Source organism: Natrix helvetica (assembly GCF_964273705.1).
Source record: "Natrix helvetica genome assembly, chromosome: 1".
Lineage (NCBI taxonomy): Eukaryota > Metazoa > Chordata > Lepidosauria > Squamata > Natricidae > Natrix > Natrix helvetica.
The window spans coordinates 368463770-368478521 of NC_138548.1; positions in this window are offsets into that span (position 1 = coordinate 368463770).

Below are 14752 nucleotides of genomic sequence, written 5' to 3' on the forward strand. Positions count from 1 at the left end.
CTGTCCTACATCTTGTGCAAAATATTCTGCCTTTTATCCTTTTCTGATGCAAGATCCCTTCTATGTTGCTTCAATCTGATATTTACATCAAAGGTAGTCCCAAATATGCTTTTTCAAGAGGCACCTTTCTTGTCTCTCGTCCAAGAACCTTTTTTCTACTGAAGAAGTAGCAGAAGAGGCTTCATAGACGGAGATGATGATAATTACAATGAAAAGCAAATTATCTTCTGGGGATTTCACTTCTTCGGTGCTCCATGTGTAGAGTGTCAGCTGGAGAAAAGCACGTAAGGAAAAAATCCAAGGTGCGCACCTTGGGACATTGTTCTGTAGTGGTTGTGGTGCTTCCAGTCAGGACATATGCAAGAAGTGATGCTGGAGATAGATATTTCAACAACCAGGGAATGGACGATTGCCGTCCTTCAACATAGTCTCTTGTCTACAGAGACTGCTGGGGAAGGCCACCCAAAGCTGTGGAGCTGGGTGCCACTCTAGGCTGATGACATTTAACTCTTTGACTGCCCATCTTCTGATGCCCAAAAAAGAGGAACCAATAACCTTGACCCCTGCCTAATGTTAAGAATAGGACTATTTTGGATTGTTCATCTCTATTAGATCTTCACGTAATAATCCTAAATTGGAGCTTAATTTACAATTCCTTGGGCCTGGAGTGACATTTGTTGAATATCTATTCCAGATATATCAATTTTTATATTAGAGCTGAGAAAGAGACAAGAAATTGACAGACTGTCAACTATATAGTTGGAGAATTTGGAAAAAGGTTATAGAATGGATATCACTTTTTATTCTATTTCCTTGGCCCTCTCCCTATTGTGCTTCCATATTCGTATAAGACACACATCCTTTATATTTTGAATTATATACTTACGTTAAATAAAAGAGGTCCATTGCAAGACCTCTTATGTGAGGTCTTTGCAGATGATACAACCTGATTTCTTCCCACACCCATTGAGAGGTTTTGAGGGAAACAGGAGGCCCTTCCTCTAGTTGTGTGGATGCACTTAGAACATAGAACAAGACAGTTGGAAGGGACCTTGGAGTTGCTCTAGTGCAGAGGTGGCTTCCTACCTATTCAGTCCGGTACGGTTGAATAGGTAGTAACTCCAGCAGACACACGGCCATACCTCCACGGCGCCATCTTGGTTTTTTGTTCTGCACATGCTCAGAACAATCTTCATGGGAAAATGTGATTTTTCCCTTTTTTTACTGTTGTTCGCTTGCGCAGACCGTTTTAAGTGCAAATGCCCTGCCCACCCACCCCACCCAGTCACTACTCACCTCCCGGGTGGCTTCCCTACCCTCAACTGCCACGTGGTGCCAGCCCTGTGCCCCAACTGAGCTGCCGCCTCCTCCTGCCTACAGGCAAGTCTCTCTAGCCCCCCTCCTCCCCCCCCACACATGGAGCTTGCTGCTCCCCACCCCCACCGGACCTGCAACCTTCCCTTCCCCTGCCCCTTCTGGGATCCCCGCCAGCCTCATTTTGGCTCCCAGGGGCTTCAGGGAGGCCTGCTAGGCCCAAAATAGAGTGGGGGGTGGGCTAACAAACCTCCCTGCAGCCCCCTGGGAGCAGAAATGGGAGAAAGAAAGAAATCCTCGCTGTTTGGAGATCCTCAAGTGAATGGAGCAGAGAGGTCTTCAAACTTGGGGACTTTAAGACTTGTGGACTTCAACTTCCAGAATTCATCTCTGCTGGCTCTGCAAGTCTTAACGTTGCCAAGTTTGAAGACCTGTGGCATGGAGCTTGAGTTGAGAGCTTATTAAAAGTCTGCTAGCTATCCTTGCTCAGGCTAAGCTAACCAACAGTGGAGCTCTAAGAATGCCAGATGATCAATGGACATCAAAACGTCTGGCTTTTCTTCCTCCCACCAAAGACCTTCTGGGGTTCTTCACAGGAAGGGAGAAAGGGGGAAGGGAAGGGAATGAGATATGGATGGATGGATGCATGGATGGATGCATGGATAGAGTGAGGGAGACAAAAAGGAGAGGAAGGAAGGACCACAAACCTGGCACTAGTGGAGAAATTCCCAGAAATCCCCAGGCATTGCCAAACTTCATGCAGTATTAAAAAGAACAGAAAATGGGGCTAATATGTATTGTTTAATGGACGGCTAAATTGGCCACGTCCACCCAATCACATGACTGCAAAGCCACTCCCACCCAGTCATATGACCACCAAGCCACTCCCACCTGGTCAGATGTCCACCAAGCCACTCCCACCCGATCACATGTCTGCCAAACCAGGGCCACAGAACCGGTAGTAAAAAAATTTGGAACCCATCACTGTACATGGGTCATTTTGAGTCTCAGGCAAAGACGATTGTCAATCATGCCGTCTCTGCTGTCAATCTTCAGAGGACTTTATGAGAACTGACTTAAGGGTTTAAGAGACAAGAGAACTTTCTCTTGGATTTAGAAGGGGAAACCCCTTGATCAAAAGTCAGTCCATATGCTTGTGTGAAGTAATATCGTAGGGATTCCCGAAGACCAAAATGAAGTTTCTGTGTGTGAACCTTTAGCCATGTTATTCTTTGGAGGATGGAGGACATGCAGGGCCTTCAGCTCCTCCCCTTTCTTAAGAAGCCTCTCTGTCTGGAGCTCCTGCACAGCCTCCGCCATGGTGAGTTCCCGACTGATGGGGACAGAGGAGGGCTACCTCCATGGATGATGCTCTCCCTCCTCCCCTCTTCTGGCATCAGAGGTTGGAGCCAGGAAACAGGCCTGCTGCCTTTGGCTCCCCTCCTGGGATGGTGACTTTGACCAGGACAGTCTCACCAGTCTAATTTGACTGACAGTGTTGGCTGGGATGGATGGTTTTTTTTTTGACACCTCCAAAAAGAAATATTTTACCCAAAAAAAGAAGAAAAAGTTACATGGAGATTTATTTATTTATTTATACACTGCCCACCTTGACAAGAGGTGACTCTAAGTAGCTTACAATCAAGAAAAAACTAGATCAAATGTGCAACATTTAAAAAATAACAATAAACTTGAGTTCTATACTTTGATCACTCGCTTTCTGATTTATTTCATACACCAAAGGTACTGCATGTAACATTTGTTGCTGTACCCCATAAATAAACTTGAACTCACCTGAATAAACTTGAGAGTTTTAAGTTACCTGAAATCCCTGCTGGGAAAGAGTATTGTAACCCCTAAACCGGCCACTTGGAGAATGTTCTCTCCAGTAGAATCCATGTTTTCCATTGTGGAAGCCTCAAATGTCATCAATGTCTTTTATTGTTTGATCACTTGCTATATTGCAAATGTATGTATCATGTGTTTCTCTACCCTATAAAAAGACTTGACTCCTTTCCCCCTTTAATAAATGCTTTTTGCTTGGCTTGAATTACCTGGGGATTTGTATTTTCAGGTGGGCAAAGAAGCCACTTAGCAAAGGTTAAAGTATCTCTTCAAGGATCACATTCCAATCATCTCATTATTAGGTTATCAGGACCCAAATGAGATGGGAGGACCTGTTATCAGAATGGATGGTCTCCTTATGCTTTGCCAGTTCTTCTGTTGTATTCTGGAATCTGAGTGGACACCTCAAGGTCAACTGTCGAAGAGCTAGAAGGACTCTGTGACAGAAACACTAAGCCACTGTGACATCCAGCCAAGGGAACTAGAAGCTGCAGTTGCTAACAGAGCCTCTGGCAAGCCCTGTGCTATGCAACCTCCATTGGCTTTGCAGACAAGCACCACCCAAAACTGATAGAAAACCAGCATCCCAGAACAACAGGCACAGCTAATAGAACAATGGACTTTCAGGGGCCCCCTTGTGATAGACCCTGAGCCTCCAGGCTGGGACTGTAGAGCCAAGTCCATATCCACAAATGAGCTGCACAACAGTTCTTCTTCCAAAGGACTACGGTATAGAATAAAAGTACAGTATTTTTCTGAATATAAGACGCACCTTTTTTCCCTCAAAGAAGAGGCTGAAAATCTGGGTGCATCTTATACACTGAAGACACCACAAAAATGGTGGTGCATAGCCTTATGGAGGCTTTCAGAGAGCTCCTAGGGGCTGGGAAGGGCAGAAATGAGCAAAAAATTGGGCTGTTTTTTGCTCAATTTTGCCGCCTCAGCCCCCAGGAGCACTCTATAAGCCTCCACAAGACTATGGATGCAATTTCTTTTGACCAAAAATGGGCCCTTTTTAGTGAAAAACGAGCCATTTTTTGCTCCCCCTGTCCCCCAGGAGCACTCTGCAAGCCCCTCAAGGCCATTCATGCCTTTAAAAAAAAAACACGACCATTTTCTATAAAAACGGGCCATTGCTGGGAGGTTTGCAGAGTGGAAAAACTTTTTTCCCCCTTTCGGAAAGCTCTTTAACTGATTGATGAGTAATTGATTAGATTGATCAAGTGCTTTGCCAGCAGAAACAAAGTCTTAGGTGCTGCAGATTGTCAGTGATTTCCTTTTCCAGCACATGGATAAATACACCTGGAAACCTCTCCCTATCTACCTACTGTATTTCTCTCTCTCTCTCTCTCTCTCTCTCTCTCTCTCTCTCTCTCTCTCTCTCTCCCTCTATCTACCTACCTACCCCCCTCTCTCCTTACCTATCTACTGCATTTCTCTCTCTCTCCCCTCTATCTACCAACATACCTACTCTCTCTCTCCCTACTTATCTACTCTCTCTCTCTCTATTTCTGTGTCTATCCCTCTATCTACCTACCTACGTACCTACCTACCTACCTACACACACACTCTCCCTCTCCCTACCTTGAGAACCCTCTAACCCTAACCCTTTCTCTATCTCTCTATTTTTTTCTCTGTCTCTCTGCATCCCTTTATATACCTTCCTACCTTCCTACCTAACTACTCTCTCTCTCCCTCCCTCCCTCCCTACTCTATTTCCCTCTCTTTCTCTCCCTCTCTATCCCTCTATCTACCTACCTACCTACTTTTCTTTAAAGCCTCTTCAAAACCTTGGTGCGTCTTATACTCCGGTGCATCTTATACTCCAAAAAATACAGGTACCAGTAAAAATGAAATGTGTTATATGGACTAAAGGAAGGATGAATGAACAATGCTCCTACATTTTCAGAATAGGATTCACCTGCTAGTGGAAATTCCTCTAATTTCTTTAGACCATTTCAAACCAACCAGGTTCTCCAAATTTTCCCAACATTTATCTGAGTTGCAATCTCAGTGACAATTATTTGCACCTAAGGATGACTTGCTCTCAGCTGGGGAGGTCAATATCCTTAAATACAATTGTGGAAGGCAGAAGGACCTTTTCACTGCCCTTGAAGGGGACTAAGACTGAGATTTCTTCTCAGACTGCCACCATGTTGGCCACCTGCAGAATTCCCCCAGGTATGTCCACATCATTCTATTGCAGGTATCACTAGGAAGAGGTGAATGACTGTAAATAAAGAGAAGATAAGCATTTCCAGGGCTCAAGTATTCATCTGCAAGAGGAGAAAATGCTTGCTTCTCCATAACAACTACCATCTTTATAATAATTTTCTTTTTCTGTGAAAATGTAAACTCACACTATGGAATGCTATTAATTTCATATTTCCATTCCCTCTTTTGGAAGGAAAAAACCCAGTGACACTCAGGCTTTTTCTGTTTACATTAAACAATTGATAGATAAAACATTTAACTTTTCTAATTCCAAAAACCAATTTTCAGAGGAAGACTGGATAAGATAGCTGCAGAAAGATGGCTTGGACTCTCTCCTAGGATGAGATTGAAAGAATCTTGTCCCTAAAGACCACATTTAAAAGAATGGAATTTTATATATTTCTGGTGTATCAACAAGATTCCCATTGCACAAGAGTCACATTTTAAAAACCTGGATGTGGCATCTCAGGCCTCAGGTAGGCTAAGGGTACTGGATAGACATGGTGCCTTAAGAATCCCAAAAAGCTCAGTGGACATTAGGGAATCCACATTAGATGTGGATGTTGGAAAACATTAATACTTCAAATTCCTCTGTCTCACATATCTACATTTCTTCTTGTGGTCAGTTGCTCTTTTGTATTCAGGTCTGGCTTCAGGGTGATAATGTAGCACTTGGGGATGAAGATGCAGCCCAGCAATCCAGCACTGGATGCCAAGATGGAGAAGACCTGCACAGCCACCATGTATTTCCCCTTAGTGCTCAGGTAGGTGGGCACAAAAGTCACCCAGACGCTGCAGAAGACCAGCATGCTGAAGGTGATCAGCTTGGCTTCATTGAAGGCCCCAGGAAGATTCCTTGCCAGAAAAGCCATTGTGAAACAGATGGAAGCCAGAAATCCCAAGTAGCTGAGTGTGATGTAGAACATGACAACAGAGCCTTCATTGCATTGCAGGATGTTTGTTCCAGACTGGGAGTGGAGGTCAGATTCAGGGAATGGGGGAGAAACTCCCAGCCAGATGGAGGAGATGATAATTTGTACAATAGAACAAGAAAAGATGATGGAGTTGGCCAAGCTCTTCCCCAACCATCTCTTCACTTGGTTTCCTGGTTTTGTGGCCAGGAAAGCCAGCACCACCGTGATTGTTTTGGCCAAGAGAGAAGAAATGGCAACTGAGAAGACGATGCTGAAAACTGTTTGTCGGAGAAGACAAGTGGCTTTCCTTGGTTGACCAATGAAGAGAAGAGGAGACAGGAAGCAAAGCAGGAGGGAGGCCAGGAGGATGTAAGAGAGGTCCCGGTTGTTGGCTTTGACAATGGGAGTTTCTTGGTATTTAATGAAGATGATTAAAACAAAGCCTGTGGTTAGGAAGAAGAATAGAGCGATGGAGACCAGGATGATGCCCAGATATTCTTCATAAGACAGGAAGGTTATAACTTTGGGGATACATTGAATTCGATTCTCATTTGGATATTTGTCACCCGGACACTTGGTGCATTTTTCTGTATCTGGGAAATAAAAAAAAATATATTGTAGCATTCTGTCCTTTGACCTTTCAAGGGTGACCTTCCAGGGCAAAACCTCATAGCAGAAGAATTTCCTAAGATGCATTTCCATACAACAAAGCTAAGAAGGATGCCATTTTCTAATAGAAAGATGATAGATAGATAGATAGATAGATAGATAGATAGATAGATAGATACAGAGACAGACAGAGAGACAGAGAGAGAGAGACAGAGAGAGAGACAGAGACAGACAGACAGAGAGAGAGAGAGACAGGCAGACACAGATAAGATCTACGAAATTGGGGGTAGTCCTAAGACCTGAATGGCTTGTTTAATGTGCTTAACCTCCAAGGGAATTTATTACAGGAAAATAACAAATCAGTTAATGTTGCTAGGCACACTTTATGAGTTCTCCATAAGAATCTGGATCCAGAGGTTACCTAGAGCTTGTGCGATGTAGGTTAGCTGGCCAAGAACGCTAGTCCTGCAAATAATCTATAATGGATACTGGGAACAGTGGTGATATGGATGTAGTGTGGTGCACTCATAACTCTCCCCATTGTGAACCAGTGACGCTTCCTTAGTTATCCTCAAGGGGAGGCCCATGTAGAAGACATTCCAATAATCATTTCAGTACATGAACCTAAGACAATTCCTCACATTTCGAAGAACTCACATGTTCTTAAAGAGGTAAAAGTGGAAGGACACATCCAAAGTACCAAGCAAAGGAGACGTTTTCTCTGAAAATAATGCATCCTTTCACACTAATCCCTGACCTCTGGTCCTTCCAAGGCGCCCTAAAAAGTTGGCTTTTCTAGCAAGCCGGCCTGGCCTGTTAATTTTAACTCATTTTTTATATGTATTGTCCTATAAATTGGGTTTGGTTTTTTGGATATGTATTTAATTTCTTTTTAACTTTCGGGATGTGTTTTTTTTAATGTTGTACACCGCCCTGAGTCCTTTGGGAGAAGGGCAGCATATAAATCCAATAAAACAAAACAAACAAACAAACAAACGGATTTCCATGGAGAATTATCTGGATAAACCCACTTCCATAGAGGCCTGCCCTTTTCTTTGGTGTCACCCACCTTCCTGAGTGGAGATGGTCCCCTCTGGACAAGGAACACAGTCATAGCAGCAAGCAGGCTCTTCTTCTCGCTTCCGCTTGACAAACCCAGGATGACAACTTTCCACACATTTGGACTGAGGCAGAGTCTAAGCAGAAAAACAAGGAATGCCAAAGAAAATGTGTTAGGATTTATCATCCATGGAACATGGAGGTAGACAAAAACATGAGCCAAGAAGTCTAACAGGTTCACTTTGGTAAATATGAAATCATTGATGGAATTCAAACAGATGTAGGTGACATAACTATAACTATATAAGCCCTCTGTGAGGGAAAGGGATGGTTAAGTATGAAGAATAAATAAGTAAACTAAGTGACTGACTGACTAAGGCAGGGCTGTCAAAATCCTGGCCTGTGTCAAGTGATGGCCATGGCCACGCCTGGTTTAGCGAAGGAGAAAAAAATCCTGATATGTCACGTGATGCAGCGATGATGACATGAGTTTGACACCCCTGAACTAAGGAATATTAATTTGCAATAAAAGACTTTTGCATTTAATAAAACCTGGAGGAATGCAATTGAGAAAAGATTTAACAGTTAAGCGGCAATCATTAGATTCCTCCTGATGACTGTATTAACATCGCTTCCTCCACCCATAATGTTAAAGCATACTCATATCAAAATTTAGAATAAAAGGTATTGTAAAATTTATTAACTTTTTATTCTATTCCATTTATTAAAATAGAACAAAACTGTGAGGAAAAGAGAATCCTCAGATTTGGAAACTTTTATTCTGGGTTATAGCAAAGGTTCTTTCCTTTGAAAGTAGCCCAATACCAACTTTTAGTTAAGATGTCAAGGAAAATTCCTTACAAATCAGTCAACCTTGAAGGAGATGTTCATTGTTTAATAATATATTTACTAATTCAGCTCACTGGTAATCTAGGAATAATTTCTGCCCAGTTTCTAGAACTGTAGTGATGGATAAGTTGCTGCACATGGGACATGAGTAAGAGCCCCTTGTCAGAAGGAGATATTTTAAAGGGCCAGCTAGGTATGTCCAAGAAAAGATCCTTTCTGTTCAGGAACTGCACTTAGGTAAAACCAACTGGCATGTAAAAATAGTTGAAGACCTATTATTTTCTCCGGTAGAGTTTCTACTTCCCACATTTAATTTCTAAGGAGAATTCTCAAGGAAAGTTGTCCATCTTAGGGAATAGACTTAGTCCATTTGAATTGGGTTCTCAGGCTATGGGGAAAAAAGAGAAAAGACACAAATATTTCACCCACTTTGTTGAGCAACTTTAGACGTGACAGACGATCTTTGCTGATAAAAAGTCTCTGTCTTTCAAAATCCCCCAGTTGCTCCGTGATGGGATCCTCTTTGGGGAGAACCAACATGCTCATGATGTCCATATCTACTGCGACCTCTCCATTTTGGTCCAAGTAGAGTTTAAATTCAGAAAAATTGAAAAACTCATTCTTCTTCAGAAATGGATGAAACTACAGTGGAAATGTGGAGGAATGTTTATAGCTGAACACTTGGCTTCTTAGACCTCATGGTCTTTTCACATTTGAAATTTTCTAACTTACAGTTTTATAACTTACAAATATGCTTAATTAGTAGAACAAGTCTTACCACTCTCTTCATAAGTGAACGAAAAATGTTCAGCAAAATTTGTCAATAATATGTTGATAAAATAGGTTGACAAAACACAATTAATGCAATTGGTCACTTATAGGAAATATGTCATAGTAGGACCCAGTTAAATTGAACAACAGAAAAAAGACATTATTCCTAAGACCAAATAAAAGAGGAGGTGCAGTTGCACTATATATAAGAAATAACTAAATGTCTACAGAAATAGAACACAACAATGATGAAAACTGCAAGGAATGCATTTGGGTTAATGTAAAAGGTGGGGAGGAAAGAAATGACATTGCCATAGGTGTATAGTATAGGCCACCCAACCAAAGAGAGGAAATAGACAAACGTTTTGCTAGTCAGCTAAATAAGGTATGTAGAAAGCACATCACAATAGCCCTGGGGGATTTTAACTACCCTGACATCAACTGGGAGACAAACTCTGCACTAAGTAGAAGATCAAACAGGTTCCTGACAAACCTAGTAGAAAACTTTGACTCGGAAAAAGTAGAGAAGGGAACAAGGGAATCAGCCATATTGAACCTAATAGAACTAAGATCACTTGAAGTTTTAATACCACTTTATAATGCCTTAGTAAGGCCACACTTGGAATACTGCATTCAGTTTTGGTCACCACAATGTAAAAAAGATGTGGAGACTCTAGAAAGAGTGTAGAGAAGAGGGGACTGGAGGCTAAAACATATAGAATGGTTGTTGGAACTGGCTATGTCTAGTCTTATTAAAAGAAGGACTGGGGTGAAATGATAGCATTATTCCAATATCTCAGGGATTGCCACAAAGAATAGGAAGTCAAACTATTCTCTAAAGCACCTGAGGGTAGAACAAGAAGCAATGGGTAGAAACTAATCAAGGAGAGAAGCAACTTAGATCTAAATAGACAATTAGAACAATTAAACAGTGGAACAGCTTGCCTTCAGAAGTTGTAAATGCTCCAACCCTGGAAGTTTTTACGAAGAGATTGGATAGCCATTTGTCTGAAGTGGTTAGACTAGAAGACCTCCAAAGTCCTTTCCAATTCTGTTATTCTATTCTATTCTATTCTATTCTACTCTACTCTACTCTACTCTACTCTACTCTACTCTACTCTACTCTACTCTACTCTACTCTAAACTCTTAGAAAACGACAGGGTGATAAATAGAAAGCATGGATTGTTCAAGTTGAAAGTTTACCTGGTTAATCTTCTCCTTGGTAAAACAGACAGGAAACCCAAGCAGATGAGTTAATTCTACTTTATTGGAAGGCTACATTTAGAAAGTTTTGCAGGTTGAAAGTTTTTTCAGCTGTTTTTTTTCTCTCTTCCTGTTATCCAGCTGCAATGATCTTTACTGATCATTCCCTCTGCAGATCTCTTCTTCCCTCCCCAGAAGTCATTTTCACTTAACATTACACTTCCTCAATAGATTGTGGGAGTGATATTCATATAACGCAGTTTTAGCAAATTATAAAGAAACTGTTTAGTAATGAGTTAAATGAGAAGGAAAGAAGGAAACTCGCTTTTCAGCTGGGAGTTTCAGCAACGGAGAAAAACAAATGCTGTCACTTTAAATAGGAACTGAGCATGCCTGGCTGTACAATTCTGGGAGTTGAAGTCCACAAGTCTTAATGCTGCAAACTTTAAATGGAAGCTTTCAATTGAAAAGCTGCTCAAAAGGAAATTTGCAAAGTAACATTCAGCAGTTTGTTTCTGGGTTAGCTGAACAACAAACTGGATAAAAGGAAGGATTCTTATATGGTTCTATGCTTTTGAAGTTTTGGGGTTTGTGCAATATGGGCTTTGTGTTTTAAAAGGATGATTGGATGATTCCCTGCTTGTGAATGGAGCCAAACTTTGCTGCCAAACTTTGCTGCCAGGCAGATGAAGGCAGAGATAGTCCTTAACGTATGACTAAAATTGAGGCCAAAAGTTTGGTTGCTAAGCAACAGCATTGTTAAGTGAGCTTCACCACATTTTACCCAATCCATGACATCTCCTGGTAAGTGACATCAAGTTGGCCATACCCATCCAGTCACATGACCACCAAGCCACACCCACAAAATAGGCCACACCCACAAAATAGGTAGTAAAAAGAATTGAAACCCATCCCTGGGGGACGCCCTCACTCAATCTCAGGTCCTGTTGCAGGCACCAGGCTTACAAAAGACATTTCAGGAAACTTGGATTAGCTTTAGAGAATGGCAAAGAAGCCAAGAAAGAGATCAAAGCTCATAGCCTCAATGAAAGACAACCATGAGAAGAGCCAAGTTAATCTATGGGAGTGGAAAATAATGAAGCTTGCAACAGCTTCTTCACCTTACACAACCTCTCAGTTGGAGAAGGGAGGTTACAGCACTCTTCCAATAGCTGAAATATGGTACAAAGAAGCGTAAGGCCTTTTCGCTGTTATTCCAATGTCTGGTACATATTAGGTGAACCCAGTGACAAGAGAGGATATTCTGGCTGAATGAAAGGAAAAATATTCCAGGACGGGGAGAAGTTTCAGAACTGAGCAATAAAGCAGAGAGGTTCAGTCCCTCTTTACTGATTGTCTTAATACAAAGAGCAAGCAATCATCAGTCAGAAAAGCTTTAAGTGGGATTCCTGCAGAGAGGAAGGGTTGGGTTAGATAGACTAAGGTGCTCCTTCAAATTTATAAAGGTAAAATAGTATGATGCAGTCTTTAATATCAAAATGAATATGTCACAGTCCTGGCTGTTTGGAACATTGTGCTCTGAGAGGTTGAATTGGTAAAATCTGTTGCCTTTTTGTAGTACGAGAAAATGGAGATGGTTCCCCTCCTTCTCTTTTGGATTCCTCCTCCAAAGGGAACTAATTGTGAGGGATGCTTCAAGGAAACCCTTACCTGCCACGGCTGCAGCCTTAGAGCCTCCAACCTCCCTTCACCCTCCTTCCTCCTCCTGGATCTGAAGGAATAGGCAGCCTTCAAGACATGTGCCAGTGTCCTAAAGGCACTATACATATAGAAGCCCTTTTTGAGTTTGATCCTATTCGATCCCAGTTGGGACTTCAGTGTCATTTTCTGGTTGCATCTTCTCCGGCCTTTGACCGAAAAGACGTGCTTTGAAAAAGAACAGGAAAAACACTGAGCTTCAAACTGGGGATCCAGAGAGAAATAGGGTTCAAAGCCATCATCTTCTGGACTTTCTTTCAGCATAAAAGCAAAAGTCAAAATGCTATGCACGTATCTCAGAAGTCTGTGCTTTTTCATGAAAATTTCTTTCAAAGCTGTGATGATCCAGACTTTGCCTTCAATGGGTCCTGGCATATCTTCAAATGTTGAATGGAAGGGAAGAATTCTGTCCAAACGGGACTCATATTCCATGAAGTGAACAAAGACATTGACTTGTCTCCACTTAGAGAGGGCATCCCTGAGGGATCCTGTATATCCAGTTGTTGAGAATCGTTGTGACATAACAATGCAAATTCCACTCCTGACAAGCATAGGAGTAAAAGTCCTCATGAAATTCTCTCCCTCCTCTGTGTCTGAAACAAAGAGACCAATCAAGGTCCATCTGAAATGGAGAAGCAGTTGGACTATTCCTGGGTAGTGCGTCCCTTGTTTGGGGATTAACGGATAGAAAAAAGGGAATTGATTTTTATCCCTCAGGGCCCCTGAAGAAGATATAAAACGGATCTGAAAGGGCAACAAAGAATACTGTGTTATATTTGGGATCACATTGAATTTAAAATATGAGCTTTTAACAAATCCATATTTGTTCTGATGTACAAGTTAAAATAGATAATTGTTGATTAACCATTAGACCAGCTCAAGACACCAATTAATAAACACAGAATAGTGACAACACTGTATATGTAAATGGAATAGAAGAAACAAATTAAGTAAAAAGAAATAAGAATAAAAATGCAAATTTTATTTATTTACCCCTACAATTTACCACAATCAGATCAACATCTGCCAATCTGAACTGAATTGTTTTGTTCCAATAAGGTTTTTATTATGTGCAATTTTTGAATTCTGACCACAGAGAATATATGTTTTTTTTAAAAAAAGGGGATCCCAATAGATTATTCTACTAATATGGCTTAAGGTACTGATCTCTCTCTTTCTTTTACAACTGATATTGAAATAATGGAAGTCCATTTTCTATCTCTGGAGCTTCACGAATATGATTGTTTTCATTTCAAGAGACTTGGTTATATCTTCCATATTTAACCATTGTGTCCAGCTGCTGAAATCTTGCTCGAATAAACACATCCTAAGATACAATACAGTGCAATGCAATGCAATAGCAGAGTTGGAGGGGACCTTGGAGGTCTTCTAGTCATTTTGAACCTTCACTTTCCTCACTTCATCTTTACAGGGTCGGGCTATTTGCTGATATTCTGCCTTAGTTACTGTATGTCCCCCTCTTTCCACTTTTTATACTTATCTATTTTGTCTTTCAATTTGTCAGAGAGTTCTTTGTGCAGCCATACTGGTTTCTTTTGGGAGCTGTTAGTTTTCTTCTTCATTGGTATTGTGCTAGAGTGGGCTTTTGTAATCTCATTTTTTTTCAAAATTTCCCAAGCTTCTTGAGTTGTTTTCCCCTTGAGGATTCTCATCCATGGAATTCTTCCCAAGCTCTCTCTAAGTTTATTGAAATTAGCTCTCTTAAAGTCCAAGACTCTAGTCTGACTTTGTTCTACTACTTGTGTTTGCATAATGTTGAATTCCGATATTTCATGGTCACTTGCCCCCGGGTTCCTGTGGCTTCAATACCTTCTATCATTTCCTCTCTGTTAGTGAGAATTAAGTCTAATATGGTTGATCCCCTTCTCTACCTTTTAGGAAACAAAGTTGTCTGCTAGGTTTGTTAGGAACCTGTTGGATCTTCCACTTGGTACAGAGTTTGTTTCCCAGTTGATGTCAGGGTAGTTAAAATCTCCCATTACTATCGTGGTGTGCTTCCTACATACCTTAGTTAGCTGACTAGCAAAAAGTGCATCTACTTCCTCTGCTAGGTTGGGTGGCCTTTAGTATAGACCTATGGCAATGTCATTTCCCCCACAACCTTTAATATTGACCCAAATACATTCACGATAGTTCTCATCATTGTTGCGCTCTATTTCTGTAGAGATGTAGTTATTTCTCATATATAGTGCAACTCCACCTCCTGTTTTATTTGGTCTATTTCTTTTAAATA